Below are 16,156 nucleotides of genomic sequence, written 5' to 3' on the forward strand. Positions count from 1 at the left end.
CTGCATTTTGCCCGCAGTCTCTGCATCTCGTGAACCATGCCCCAAGCCCCTGTATCTCCTGTACCATGCACACAGCCCCTGCATCTCCTGCAGCCTCTGCATCTTCTATACTATTCCCGCAGTACTGCCTCCCGTGTGCCATGCCCACAGTCCTGCATCATGCCCACAGCCCTGCATCCCCTACACCAGGGGTGTCAAACCCAATTTCATCGAGGGCCGCATCAGCATTATGGTTGCCATCAAAGGGCCAGTTGTATCTTTAAGACTAGATGTCCAGAGCACCTCACCTTACATCAGATGTCAAGAGCCCCCCACTATCAGAAGTGAAAATTTCCCTCCCTTACATCACAGTGCACCCTCTTTATCTTGTGCTGCTTCCTGGAAGAGGCTGGAAAGCAGAAAGTGCAGGGTCTGGAGGAGAACCAGAGGAGGGCTGGAGTTTGCTGAATGCTGAGACTAGGGGAGGTAGAGATGAGGTGGTGCTGCAGCTGAACAGAGAGGTACAGAATCTGTATGAGGAGTTCTGTTCTCCTCTCTGCTGCTGACTGCTGAGACAAGGTAGGAACAGAGATGAGGGGGTAGCTGCAGGAGAGGTGTAAGGGCCACATGAAATGGCCTGGAGGGCCGCATTCGGCCCGCGGGCCTTGTGTTTGACACATGTGCCCTGCACCATGCCTGCAGCCCCTGCATCTGCTGCACCATGCCCGTGGCCCCTGCATCTCCTGCACCATGCCCGTGGCCCCTGCATCTCCTGCACCATGCCCGCAGCCCCTGCATCTCCTGCACCATGCCCACAGCCCCTGCATCTCCTACACCATGCCCACAGCCCCTGCATCTCCTACACCATGCCCGCAGCCCCTGCATCTCCTGTACCATGTCCGCAGCCCCTGCATCTCCTGCACCATGCCTGCAGTCTCTGCATCTTCTGTACTATGCCCGCAGCCCTGCATGTACTATGCCCACAGCCCTGTATAATGCCCACAGCCCTGCATCTCCTACACAATGCCTGCAGCCCCTGCATCTTCTGCAACATGCCCGCAGCCCCTGCATCTCCTGCACCATGCCCACAGCCCCTGAATCTCCTGCACCTTGCCCGCAGCCCCTGAATCTTCTGTACTATGCCCGCAGCACTGCCTCTCCTGTACCATGCCCACAGCCCTGTATCATGCCCGCAGCCCTGCATCTCCTACACCATGCCTGCAGCCCATGCATCTTCTGCATCATGACTGCAGCCGCTGCATCTCCTGCACCATGCCCGCAGCCCCTGCATCATGCCCACAGCCCCTTCTTCTCTGGTACCATGCCCGCAGCCCCTGCATCTCCTGCACCATGCCCGCAGCCTCTGCATCTTCTGTACTATGCCCGCAGCACTGCCTCTCCTGTACCATGACCACAGCCCTGCATCATGCCCCCAGCCCTGCATCTCCTACACCATGCCTGCAGCCTCTGCATCTCCTGCACCATGCCCGCAGACCCTGAATCTCCTGTACCATGCCCGCAGCACTGCCTCTCCTGTACCATGACCACAGCCCTGCATCATGCCCCCAGCCCTGCATCTCCTACACCATGCCTGCAGCCTCTGCATCTCCTGCACCATGCCCGCAGCCCCTGCATCTCCTGCACCATGCACGCAGACCCTGAATCTCCTGTACCATGTCCGCAGCCCCTAAATCTCCTGCACCATGCCTGCAGCCCCTGCATCTCCTGCACCATGCCCGCAGCCGCTGCATCTCTCTCTTATTTATATTTTATATTTATATTTTAAATATTGTTTTCCTCTTTGGGTATGTTTAGGTGACCAGGGGGCGAGGGGTGAGGATGGGAGGCATCAAAGGATTAGCTCGCACAGAGCGCCTGAACACCTAAGGCCGGCCCTGAGTGAAGGACACACTTTCTGATATTAATAGATTATATCTAAAGCAAAATGTTTTTTTTTCATATACAAATATAGAGGATAAATCTCCCTAGCAAGTACACAGAAAGCATAAATCAAACTAAATCATCAACATGGAATCAATCTAAATTGTTTTGGATCATTCTATTATATGTATTTGACCTTTTTCTGTGTTGCCATAAAAGCAATTCTAGACAACAATTAAAGTTATTAAAATCCATTTTAACAGCTAACCAAACAGTGAAATTACACACCACTGCTTTATCTGTTAAAAAGGAATTTTATTTATATCTAATCATTTCCAAGATTTATACAGCCCTGCCAGATTGTGCACCCAGGAAGATGACCTATCTTTTCTCTGCTGCAGCAAAGCAAAAAGTTTGGTCACCTCATTTCTTCCAGCCCATGACTGGACAGTAACTGAGCAGAAGTACCTTACCCCTCTGCTCACACTGTCAGCATTTTCCATGCCAATCATCTGACTGGCTCCTGGTGTGGCAGTACAGGCATTACAAGATGCCAATACCAAAACAAATGCAGGTACTGCACCAGTTGTATTTTAAAATATATAATTTTTTATAAATACATAATTAATATTGTTATTTTTTTTAATATTTGTCATGAGTTAATGTTTATTGCTTTCCAGGGAACTAAATCAACTTCAACTTTTTACTTTAAAGCCCAAAATTTTGGTCAACAAACGTAATATGAATTTTCTATAAATCTCCAGCCAGATTCATCAGGATTTTCACACTGCATGTGTAAGCCTCATAACAGGACATGTGCAGTGCAAATCTCCTTCCCATGCTCTAATGGGGTTGATTTACTAAAGGCAAATAGGCTGTGCACAATTTCCCCAGAGTTTATTTTTCCTTGCACCTGGTTGGATATTCTTTACAAAGTAATGCTTTACCACATTACATTTACTAAAATGAGTGCAACTGCACTTGCAGAGTGCAAAGTCTATTTACCTTTAGTAAAGCAGCCCCCATGTGTGCAGGTCAGACTGCAGTGAGATTAGACAAACACAAGACCATGCAGGATATACTGCATATTTGAACCACTTAACAGTAATTTCACGAGACTGTCCCTGATTTGGAACAAAGTCCCTCTGTTTCCTCCTTGTTGGTCCCTCGTTTTGGTCTCATCTATATAGGTCTTTATAAAATGCACTGTTTATCTTTCAAAAAGTATTTCCAAGTGCTAATCCTTTCATCCAAATTCTAAATTGCTGCATCTGTAAATTTCAAAAGCCAGTATAAGAGAATAGTAGTGGTAAAAAAAAAAAAAAACACTTGGGAAAACGAATCATCTTTTTTTGTATAACCTTCCTTTAAGGGGGTGTGTGTCTAATGTCTACATATTTTTGCTAATAGGCATCACTTGTTCCCATCTTAAAAAGTTGGAAGGTATGCTTCTAAGTCACCATAAAAATAATGGGGGAATTAACTACGGGTCGACCGATTATCGGCAATGCCAATATATCGGTGGCCGATATGCACTTTCCCCGATATATCGGAATCGGCCTTTGGATTTACCAATATTGCCGATATTTTGGGAAAGGGCTTGTACCGGAGTGATGCCTGCAGCTAGAGGCATCACCCCGGTACCAGCGTCCATAGCCGAAGGTCGGCTGTCTTGTAATGACAACCAATGCGGTTTCCCCGGTCTCCCGTCCCACTGGGAGACCCAGGCAACCAGCCTGCACGGCCGACGAAGAGAAGACCCGGTCAAAGCCGCATTCGGCTCTGATCGGATCTCCATGTAAAAAAAACGGAAGTGATGTCATGAAATCACTTTCGGGTACTCGGCGGGAAATTCAAAAAAATGCGAGCATTCAAAAACAGCCAAACTTGGCGTTTTGAAGGCTTTTTAGTGCAGAGGAGGGGTTTGGGGTCTTTTATACCCTCAGATCCCTCCACTAGAGTACCTGTAAAAAATGTCCGAAAATATCGGCCGATACAGATATCCGATGACCAAAATATCGGTATCGGTATTGGCACTAAAAAAAAAAGATATCGGTCGATCATTAGAATTAACAAAGGGAAATACATTTGTTTTGTGGTGTAAATATTGGTGTTTTTTGTGCGCCAAATTAATAGTGGTATAAGACAAGTTCTGTGTGGTGTTGCACTACCTGCAACAAATCACGCTTAAAGTGCTATTTCTATAAATGTGCTGCTTCTAAGTAATTCATTCACATGTGCCAAATTAATATAGCACTTGTTCTAATTTACTTATAAAATATACAGTACACTATTGTGAGTTGTGTAAATGCTATAATGAACATAATACCACCACAATAACGGCAATACAAAAATTTGAAAAAAACTGTGTTAACCATACCAGGCCACATGCCCTCAAAATCCGGGGGGGGGGGGTTGCTTTGATGAGGACAATTACCTTTTCTCCATGACCCTGGGGCCCCCAGATCCTGCCCCCCTTATGAAAGAGTATGGAGTGCATTGTACCCCTACTAATTTACCAAAAAAGTATCAAAAAGAAATAAAAAAACATACACACAGTTTACGACAATTTCTTTACGAAAAATTAAAAACAATATTCCCCGATGTAGAGCCATCGTCAATCAGGATGCCCCTCACACCCAAAAAAAGAAAAAAAAACTCCGCCCTTGACAAAGTCTCCCCGTGTGATAGTTCTTAAACAGACAAGGGGGTGGAACCACCTGGTGATGTCACCTAGTGGCACCCCCCCCCCCCCCCCAATGTGACATGACCAACTGTCACGCGGCACAGCAGGCAGACAGTGGTAGCCTTAGTTGTGGGCGGAGCTTTTTTTCGGGTCTGGTGGTGCGCCGGGCGTCTTGATTGATGATGGATCTACATTGGGGGATGCCCCAAAGCAAAGCAACCCCCCCATGTCAGGTCAGGTGCATTGCTTCTGCTAATCAGGGCCCTAGAAAGCACTGTGCAGCGCCCTGCAAATTCTTTTGCTTGGCTTGAACTGTTTGTCCAGAAAGTGTACATTTAATTTTTTTTTTGTTATTTTTTTAGGTAACAAAATGCCATTTGACTGCCTGGCATCTATTTTGGATAATTATTTTTTCTAATGCAAAGACTAACTAACTAACATGCTTACTCAATAAGGCAGTGCAAAAAGCAATGATATTATGAAAAATGCTGCGACCCTTAGCAATGAAAAAAGTAATCAGAAGCCAGGTTGTAATTAGTAGTGATAGTTTGTACATCATCACTAATCCTCTCATTTCCCAAGGTAATAAGCTTTAACAACATTTAACAATAGAGTGCATTCAATAGACAAAACACAGTAACACACAGCAACAAGATTTTATCTTTTGTTAGTCTGACTACAGTAAAATGTGACTGCTTTACTGAACTTTGGAGATAGCCACACTCATTAAATTAAAGGAGGAGATTTTAGTATCCACATGGCTATTACTGCAAGTGACCATTAAGAAATTCACAATGGAATCCAACTGGAATCTACTGTAGAGGCCTTCAGTCTGTCCAATTTGGCTTCATTCACAGAGCCATAAAAATGTTACTGATGTTATTACACGTGTTTTCTAGAAGTGTTTAGATGTGTTTAAATGTGTAAAGACAGGTAAAGATGTGTGTGTACATAATTTGTTTTTAGGAAAATGTTTCTTTCCCCTTTGTTTAGACTTAATTTACGCACAAATGAAACTATACATGCAGTTATAAGTGCCGGTTCACACTAGTACGACTTGTCAGGCGACTTGGTCAGCCTGACAAGTCGTGCACCGTCGCGGTCCATTGTGTGGTACAGGAACGGTTCTAATAGAAGCGACACAAGTCGCTCCGACTTAGAAAAAGGGTCCTGTACTACTTCGGGGCGACCTGGAGCGACTTGCATAGACATTCCTTTTATGAAGTCCGTGCAAGTCGCGCCGAAGTCGCGGTGCACGCGACTTCACAGGTTGCCCCTGAAGTCGTGCCGCTTCAGTATGAACCGGCACTAAGTCATTAATTTTTAAATTCTGTGTTACAGATCTGAAAGCAGCTGATACTTACGCACCTGTACGAATGGCTCAATTGAAACAATGCAGCTGCATTTAGATCTGTAATTAAAAAAACACTTATATGTGTGTGTGTTTTTTTTTTTTTTTCTTACAGCCGTGTGCATGAAGCCTTAGGAAAATACAATGCTCAAAAAAATAAAAGGAACACTTTTTAATCAGAGTCAATTAAACTCCTGGGATATTGATCTGGTCAGTTAAGTAGCAGAGGGGGTTGTTAATTTTTTTAAGCTGCTTTGGTGTTAATCAAATTAACAACAAGTGCACTAGATGGGCAAAAATGAGATGACATCCAAAACAGGAATGGTTTTACAGGTGGAGGTCACTGACATTTTTTTTCCCTACTCGTCTTTTCTGACTCTTTTTCACTAGTTTTTCATTTGGCTAGGGTCAGTGTCACTACTGGTAGCATGAGATACCTGGACACTATAGAGGTTGCACAGGCAGTCCACCTACTCCAAGATGGCACATAAATACGTACCATTGCCAGCAGGTTTGCTGTGTCTCCCAGCACACTCTCCAGAGCATGGAGGAGATAGGCAGTTACTCTAGGAGAGCTGGAAAGGGCTGTAGAAGGTCCTTAACCAATCAGCAGGAACGGTATCTGCTCCTTTGTGCAAGGAGGAACAGGATGAGCACTGCCATAGCCTTAAAAAATGACCGCCAACAGGCCACCGGTGTGAATGTCTCTGACCAAACACTCAGAAACAGACTTCATAAGAGTGGCCTGAGGGCCCAACATCCTCTAGCAGGCCCTGTGCTCACTGCCCAACACCCTGGAGCTTAATTGGCATGAGATTGATTGGCATTTGCCATCGAACACCAGAATTGGCAGGTCCGCCACTGGCGCCTCGTGCTTTTCGCAGATGAGAGCAGGTTCACCCTGTACATGCGACAGACATTAAAGGGTTTGGAGAAGCAGTGGATAACGTTATGCTGCCTGTAACATCATTCAGCATGGCCAGTTTGGTGGTGGGTCAGTGATCGTCTGGGGAGGCATATCCATGGAGGGATGCATAGACTTTTACAGGCTAGACAATTGTACCCTGACTGCCATTAGGTATCAGGATGAAATTCTTGGACCCATTGTCAGATCCTATGCTGGTACAGTGGGCCCTGAGTTCCTCCTGGTGCACAACAATGCCCAGCCTCATGTGGCGAGAGTATGCAGCCAGTTCCTGGAGGATGAAGGAATTGATATCATTATGTTTACAAGTGTCACGTAATAGATCAACGTATGAACTCTCACCCAGAACCGACGAACCTTAGCATATGACCACCAGGTATGAAACATCATGCTGGGCTGACCAAAGCCCCTAAAGCACAAGCAGGAAGTGCCCAGATACATTTTAGAAAGATGATCTGGAACCAGATACCATAGGGACAAGACCTTGTAGCCCGCTGCCACCAGATCCATATTCATAATACTCGTATGTCTGTGTGGACCAGGACCACGAGTAAAAAAAATTGATTTCCTCCTCCAAATCTCGTTCCCAGGCCAAAAGTATATTGTAATTTTCCAGTTGGATAAACAAACAATTTGTAGAGCAGGGATGTCAAAACTCAACTTCACCTGAGGGCCGCATCAGCATTATGATTGCACTCAAAGGGCCGGTTGGATCTTTAATACTAGATGTCCAGAGTATCCCACCCACCTTACATCAGATGTCAAGAGTCCCCCCTACCCTCCCTTACATCAAAGTGCACCCCCATACCTTGTGTTGCTGCTGGATAGGAGCTGGGGACAGAGCTGGGAAGCAGATAGTGCAGGGTCTGGAGGGGGTCTTGTGTTTGACACATGTGTTGTAGAGGATCAAGATATCCCCTCTCTGAGTCTCAACACAAAAACACCTAAACTCGTAGGCTGTACGTGTCGTAATATCATCCGTAGCTTTCTGCACCCAGCACAGAAAATGCAAAATCTGTTGCAATTGGAAGTTCTCAGATGGGGCATCTTCAACTGCTGCACAAAATAACCATTATGGTCAATGAAGTGACCTATTCTATACAGATCCTTATTGACTCACCACTGAAAGTCCTGCAGGCATAAATCCAGTGGAAAAACAGGGTTAAAGAACAAGGGGGCTACTGGGGTATGCAGGGACCTCAGCAGTGTGGCTTTACATGAGAGATCCCATACCTGTAAGGAGCGAGAGAGTGACGGACATAAGATAGGTGGACGCTCATTTAATGTGATCTACATTAGGAGATCAGGGGGGGAGAGGACCACAAGCCTTTGCTTCCAATTTTATCTATTCTGGGCAGTAAATTTGTGCCAACTGGGCCACTCTATAATACCATTTAAGATCTGGCATGTCCAAACCCCCTGATCTCACAGGGTGTACAATGTGTGACAGGCCAATCTGCCCCTAAGCCCCAAAATATACTTCACCAGCCAGCTTATGAATTTTACATTGAAAATTTGAGGATCTGAAATAATTTACAGCACATAAATTTGTGTGAATCATGAGAATGAGGGATTGAGGTGAACCCTGCTCATTCGCGGGTGCAGCAAACTAATGTGGGATTTCACCACCATAGCAAGCAATAATGTGCTTACTGGCTTTTGAATTTTTGTCTAATAGTGTACAAGGGCCAATAGGAGCATTTGGATAAGCCAGCCCCCTCACTAAAAAAGGTTGTGATAGGGAACGCATAGGAAGTGCTGTTAATAAAGTTCATAGAGACAGGTGTGGTAATGAAGAAGGGAAGAGGCCAATGGTCTCTGAAACAAGAGTAGATGGTCTCTGAAACAACTATTAGATGGGCACCTTAATGACCACAACATAAAGGGGTATACAATGTACTTTTGACATAAACACACACTCATCATAGATTGAACTGGGTGGACTGGTGTCTTTTTTCAACCTCACTGACTATGTAACTATAAGACAGAAAGGGTAGAAACATGACCTATGATAGTGCTAAATGCCAAAAACCAGTCCAGTCATTTTCTCACCTACCATCACCCCTTTTTTGTTATTTTTTTTTTTAATTTTACCCACCTAAATTTCAGAAAAGAAAATTCACCCCCTTTCTGCCCAGGCCAATATTCACATTTGAGACAGATCAAGCTTTCATTTGGTGGTATTTAATCACCAATCGGGTTTTTTTTTTTTTTTCATTATTTAAACAAAAATTACCAAAAATTTCCGGTTAAGGATCTGTCCAGGCAGCAGGTAGAAATGTGGTCAATAAACCGGTCAGGTTAATACAGGTGGCAGGCAGAGGCAACACTGCACTGGTGTGGCGGTGATCAGTGACACTGTAATTGGTGTTGCAGTGATTAGGGATGCTAACTGCCTATAAGTAGTGATAATATGACCGGTGTGGCGGTGATCAGAGACACTGTAACTGGATGACAGTGATTAGGGACACTGAAGCCGTCCATAGATGGTTTGAATTTCGGCCAGTTCAGCAGGGACTGGCTGAGATTGGCACCATGTATGGGCAGACTGATTGTACCCAAGCTGATCCAATCAATCACTTTGGGTACAACCAGCATGTCGGGTTTTTTATGCAATTATTACCAGCAGATATAGCTGCTAGAAATAATCACTGTGTGTTCTAGCAGGGATGGCTCCCCGTACCCCCCTACCAAGAAAACACAATAGCTCAGTGGGAGGAATTCCCCCATCAACACTGACAGTGTTAATAGAGGAATTGAGCATTTTTTTTTTCCATAACATTTTTATTGAACATAAACAGAAAGAGTACATACAGTAAAGGTAATGCATATGCTCGGCAAAATTCTCCAAAACATATATTAACCATGTAAAACAAATGACATGCACAGAATGAAATATTATTATGACATGGTACAGCACACTTGACATGTTAAGGTTGCAACAATGTAAAACAAATTCCAGCTTTGATATGTACCATATCTCATGTAATGGGGGGAGAATCCCTTCACCGACAAAAAGTAGTGAGAAAAGAGAGAGAAAAAAGCAGGAAAGAAGAGGAAGGAAGAAGAGAGCAAGAGAGAGAGACAAAAAAAAAGGGGAGGGGAGAGGGGGAAGAAAGGTCCTTTACACTTTGGAAAGGGGAATAATTTAATATGAACATCCTTTCAGTATCAGCTGCTGCCCCGAAAGCCTTACACAAGGCCGTACTGTTTAAATCGCTCAGTAGTTTTAAAATGTATCCAGAGCGACCATATTGTCGTTAACATGTGTATGAGTTCCTGCTAGATGAGTTCTTCCATTTTTTTATCTTAAGTAGCCTACTGAGCCACTCTCTCACTGTTGGAGAATTTGTGGAGCGCCAGAGTACCAGCACACACAGAGTATTGCCGCGTTCACCATATACATAGCCAGTGACATAAAGTATACCTTCTTAGATAAGTAGGTATGGTGTAAGAGGTATTGTGCAGGAGAAAAGTCAAGGAGAGGGAGAGTGTTGACCTGCTTAATAAGATTATGAACATAAATGTGGAGCATGGTGCCCTTCGCTTTCTCACATCTCCAGCAAGTTTTTGAGATGGAGAGGGAGAACTTATGGAGTCATGAAGGAGTCCTGTACCACCTGGTCTCTACCTTATAGCAGTGTTGGAATTGAGCAATTTCCTATCTGCAAACCACAGGTTGCACCATCTATGGTCGGCTTGACTGGTGCGGCGGTGATCAGGGACACTATGAGTGGACTGCAGTAATTACCCGAGGTGATTAGGGATACTAACTGACAGCACTGGTCTGGTGACATTGTACTGCTGTGGTGGTGGTCAGAGATAATAGCCGGGGGCATTGACAGTGATAGAAGAGCAGCCAGCCTTTTGCTGTGCGTTTACATTGGTATATTGCAGCTTACCAATTCTTCGATGTGATGGCTGCATTTCTTTTTTAGGCGTTCTTTCCTTTTTTTTTTTTTTTAATCACCTGGTGATCCTGCTAGTAAGTCAGTGGTGCTTACAGTGATTAGCTTTATTTTATTTATGAAAAACCTTTATTCCAAAAGGAATGTTGAAAAAAGTGAAAACAGATGAAGCCTAAAAAATTGCAGCCAGCAAAACTAAATTAGTAAGCTGCAACGAGTTACATTTTTGGTTTTTGGGTTTAATACCACTTTAAGCAACTCTGTTTTCTGTAAAATTTGAAAATCTATTTCTCTACAATGCCTATATCTACAGAGGTGAATTATGGCTTGTTTTAATGTGCTTTTTCACATGTTTTGGATATGGTAATAATTTACAGTGCATAGTTTGGCCACAGGTTCACTTTAAATTGAGTACATTTATAAAGTTCTCCACCCTGGGTAGTATTAGGTATTCGCCACCCAGTTTAATTTGTTGACTTGTTGACTGGTTCTGTAACTAACAGGCTGTATCTAGAATATCAATTCCAGACAGGCTGCTGTAGATATTTTCAAAGCAATTTTTCATTTAACTTTTAAAGATATGCCTGTTTGAAACAACCAGATGAACAAATATTGGCTCTGGGCTCAGTATCTATTATGAAACTTTGAGTAATAACCATGGGGAGATGTGTTCCTGGAGAGGACTGTTGTGCGCACCATTCACTAGCTAGGATTTCCACACACTTGTTTATTGGGCTGTCTTAGTAACAGAGGAGAGTCAACGCTAGACTATTGCAACAAGCAATAGCTGGTAATAAAATACTCCTATTAATATTGGACATAGGCACAGACATAACCCACTTCAATGCAAATCTCTCACTGATTAAATGTAATTACAGATAACAAATCCAATGTTTACATCATAGATAGAATTAGGATGATAATTAATAAAAATGATAGCTGAGGAATTTAATATAAAATGAAAAATGAACACTGTTAATTCCTTAGTTTCACTTGAGAACAGTTTTCATTACTGTGAAACTGTAAACCTTCAATTAAAGATTAAATGTTTGCTGGAGTGCAAGAAGCAGAATATGAAGTTCGGGAGTGACGCCAAAGGAAACTGAATGCAAAAAAAAGAACTGTGTTCTCTAAAAATTAACAAAAAGGTATAAGTGATTGAAAATATAGATGCTTCCAAAATTTAAAAACAGGTGTACTACTTGAATCACAAAAAAAACAATAGGAAAGATCTCAAAGATATTTCTCAGGAGCTGGCAATAATTAACATGATTTGAATTTAGCTATTGAGCAATATACGTCCACCATACAGGGAGTTATAGATAATAACATCTAAAACAGGCAGCCTGCCACTGGGCCTCCCCACCCTACATTTGGATGATAATTGCTTTGGTTAGAAAGTCACTGCCACTAAGTCAGTCTATTACCGACTTCCTGGGAGGTCTGAAGGTAACAGAAATGGAAATTGAAGCACCACTAAGGGGTCCAGATACAAGTTTATTTTATTAAAATTCAAATCCAAAAAGTAGTCAACGCATTTGGCAGCCAAACCAGCTGCTGTCAAGGCCTGTGGTTCCAATGACACTGGAAAAAAAAAAGATCTAGTTTGATCTATTTATTCTATTCACATTGCTGTCAATCAAACCTGAAGAAGGGGGCACTCTTGGATCCCCGAAACATATTGGATACTTTTTGCATCGTCCCCCTAACTTTCATTGGAATAAAATTGTATTAGGACCGATTATCAATGGAGTTGCGCTTCAGTTTCCATTTCTTTTACATTACACTACAAGCCAAGGAGACCGTCAAGATGTTATGGGGTGTAGATGCTGCCTGCCCAGGAACAAGATGATTAACAGCAATACTTTAGCCACATGACCTCTGTAAGGTTTTACCCCCTTCGCGACAGGGCATTTTTTGCTATTCAGCACTGTGCTACTGGCAATCAAGTGGTCATGCAACACCTGAGGCAAATTAAATCTCAGATAATTTTTACCCACAAATAGAGCTTTCTTTTGGGGGTATTTGATCACCACTGGGGTTTTTATTATATAAATAAATAAAGAAAGTTTGAAAAAGAAACCAATATTTTCTAGTTTTGGTTCTAAAACATATTTAATAGAAAAAATAATACAATAAATCAAATTTCGGAGCGACATGCACGGACTTCACGGACTTGAAGTCAATGCAGGTCGCTCCAGGTCGCCCCAAAGTAGTACAGGACCCTTTTTCTAAGTCGGAGCGACTTGTGTCGCTCCTATTAGAACGGGTCCTGTGCTAATCTATGGCAGGCGACCCACGGCGACTTGTCAGGCGACCAGGTCGCCTGACAAGTCGCCCCAGTGTGAACTGGCTCTAAGTGTATTTTAATTGGTTTGTTAGAAAGTTATAGTGTCTACAAACTATGGTATATATACTAGAATTTACGCAGCTATGACGCTGTACTGGTAATGGTGGTGATCAGCAACTTAGTATGGTGGGCAATCTGGCACTAACAGACACTATCTGGGAGGGTCACTAACTGACACTGATGTCGCTAGTGACACTAATACAGTGATCAGTGATAATACTGTACACTGACTAGGTACACTGTGCGTTCCCCAAACCCAGAAGGAGGCCAATCACGTTCATGCACATGATCATGCCTGTACCAGCCACCTGCTTGCAGTATATTTACTGTGAGTGGTCGAGAAGTGGTTAAGATAGCAGTACCAGCGAGATAACCCTACAGTTCAGTGCTATCGTCCCACTTTCCTTAACTGGGAGGTCTGAAAGATTGCAACCTAGCGTCTCCAGAGGCGGTTATATGCCACAAAATCTTGCCAGTGGGTACACTACTGCCCCTTTGATGGACAGACAGTGCTGGTCCTCACTTAGCTCCTGTGATGCCTGTGTGCCACCTGCCTAAAAACCTGAGATGCTGCTTGTCTTTATGGTATAAAGGAGAAGAGCATTGAAGACGTTGAGCTGCAGTATTTTGGAGTATGGGTAACTACGAGTAGCAATAATAGAGTTGAAACAAGTAGTAGGTTAAGTAGTAACTTCCTAATAAAGAGTCATCGACATAATGCCAATTCCTCTTTCCCCAGCTTTACAGAAAATGAATGAAAACAATAGAAAACCAAAAATGCAGCAGAAAAGCATAAAAATTATTATATCACGTAGGGATCATTCATACCATAACTCATGCAATAGGATGCTATAATGGACATTACCCTAATGTATTGTAATGCACTATGTATGTGCATTGCAATTCATTCTTAATTACACCCTGAAACACATATACAGTGTGCAACGCACAGATGCAATACCGCTCCTTGTATATGCGCTGTACAGCAGCAGTTCTGGAGTAACAGTTGATCTAGGGGTAAAAAAGAAATGGTCTGCATGACCTCAGCCCAAAATCCACAATTAGGAATAAACAGTTTATTTTTTTAATTTGTGATAAAAGGGCGACATGCAGATTCCTTCTTTTTGAAGAAGGATCTATGGTGCAATGTAGCAATAAGGATCTGTTTTAGCAAATTGTCAATATTGTTTTCTGTAAACTCTGACAACCTTACCCTACAAACAGTGCTTGATAAGTCAGTTTTGAATGATATAACACTTTTTTGTAGGCATTCTGTAGTTGCTCCTTTATCTAGGAAAGCTTTTTTTTCTGACATAGCATGTTTGGCTGCACGGCAGCCTCAACATCAGAGGAAGTGCAAGATATTACCAGGCAGCCCTGTTCCTATATTCCGCTCCCTATTGACACCACTAATGTAACCCACTAATCAGAAGTAACAGTGGGTGGGATTGGGATATGCCTCAGATAATGTCAAAGCCCTAATAGGCTCCTGCAAGGCTATAAAAATGGAGGGTGCCTAGGCATTGCCACATGTGCAGCTGCACTCCACTTGTGCTGGTTTACACATATGCGATGTGGGAAACCTGCAAATCCACTGCGGGTTCCTGCATCGCACTAAACTCGCAGACAGTTCACACTGCCATATGCAAAACACTGGGGTTGTCAATACATAGTTAATGGCGCCCCCAGATCAGTTCACATATCCCAGTGCGAACTGTCAGTTCAGACATTAATCGGATCCCATAGGTGGGAACACCCATGCGATCCAATTCTGGCGTGGACTAAAAAAAGGGTCCTGTGCGTCTTTGGTCCGATTGTGATGCTAATTCAGCTGTACAATCTGTTTGGCTGAATTCGCAACGCACAGACATCGCATGTGATTTGCAGAGCAGTGCGCTGCGAATCACACGCAATGTCTGACATCGCATATGTGTGAAACTTAATTGTGAATTATATGCAAAGGTTTTTTAATGACTGTTCTATATGTCACATTAAACAGTGTTTGTGAATCCCTACTTGACAGCCAAACATAAGATTTTATGTATGTACATATTCGTTCAGTTGCATCTGAATCTCAGCAATTCTTTGGTCTGGCTGTCTGGGCATCTGGCAACCATATTTAATATGCTTAAAGGTCTTTCCCATAGCATTTTCTTTTGTGAGGTAGCTTGCTAGGTGTTTCCTCAACTAGCTCAGTTTGGGATTGGCATGGAGAATGTAATAATGTGTAAATAACTAAGTTGTACACACATACTAGGGTCAATTTAGAATAGACAGCCAAACATTCGATTTTATTTATGTATATGTTCATTCACTCATATCTGACTCTCTACGGGTTAGGTCTCTGGGCATCATGTTTAATAAAACTAAAGCCTTTTACGGAGAATTTTCCTGGCATATTGTTTTTCAAGGTAGGTTGTCAGATGTTCCTTAGCCTTTTCCAATTGCTCAGCTTAGGACTGGCATGTAGAATGTGATAACATATATACTAGGGTCAGTTTGGACAGAAGCCAATTACCCTACTAGTATGTCTAGTCTAGAATGTGGAAGGAAGTGAAAGTACCCAGAAAAAATCCTCACAGACACAGGAAGAACATGCAAACTTCATGAAGAAAGTGTTCTGGCCAATGGTAAAACCAAGAACCTCAGTACTGCAAGGCATAAGTGCTAACCAAGCCACTGTGCCACCACTATTGTATGTACTGTATAGGCCTACTTTCAAACCAAAATTGAAAAAATATGCACATTACTATTTAGATTAAATAACTTACAGCCTAGTACAGATCTCTAGTTAATAAAGTCCACAGATGTACATGTAGGTTCATTGCTACTGGCAAGGTTGTCTTGTGTTGGAATTTCAAGCCTGCAATCCCCAAATGACAGTTTTCACAAAGCCAAAAATCGATAGGAAATTAAAAATTTTACAGTTGTCACCAGAGCAGAAGGTAAATCTTTTAATAGGGACACCTGTTCTTGCAGTCTGTAAGGGGATTTCCCACACTTTGTAGAGATTTCCTCAATTGCAGTTTCATCTGGCCCCAAAAGTGAAGGGAAATCTCCCCAAATGGGCCACAGA

At 43.0% G+C, this 16,156-nt stretch overlaps 1 protein-coding gene across 1 annotated transcript in view; it reads right to left on the bottom strand.

Moving 5' to 3' along the window:
* Positions 1–16,156, bottom strand: part of DNAH11 (dynein axonemal heavy chain 11) — a 420,238-nt gene that overhangs the window by 388,029 nt on the left and 16,053 nt on the right. The window lies entirely within an intron of this gene.

This window comes from Pelophylax lessonae, assembly GCF_965119305.1.
Source record: "Pelophylax lessonae genome assembly, chromosome: 5".
Classification (NCBI taxonomy): Eukaryota; Metazoa; Chordata; class Amphibia; order Anura; family Ranidae; genus Pelophylax; species Pelophylax lessonae.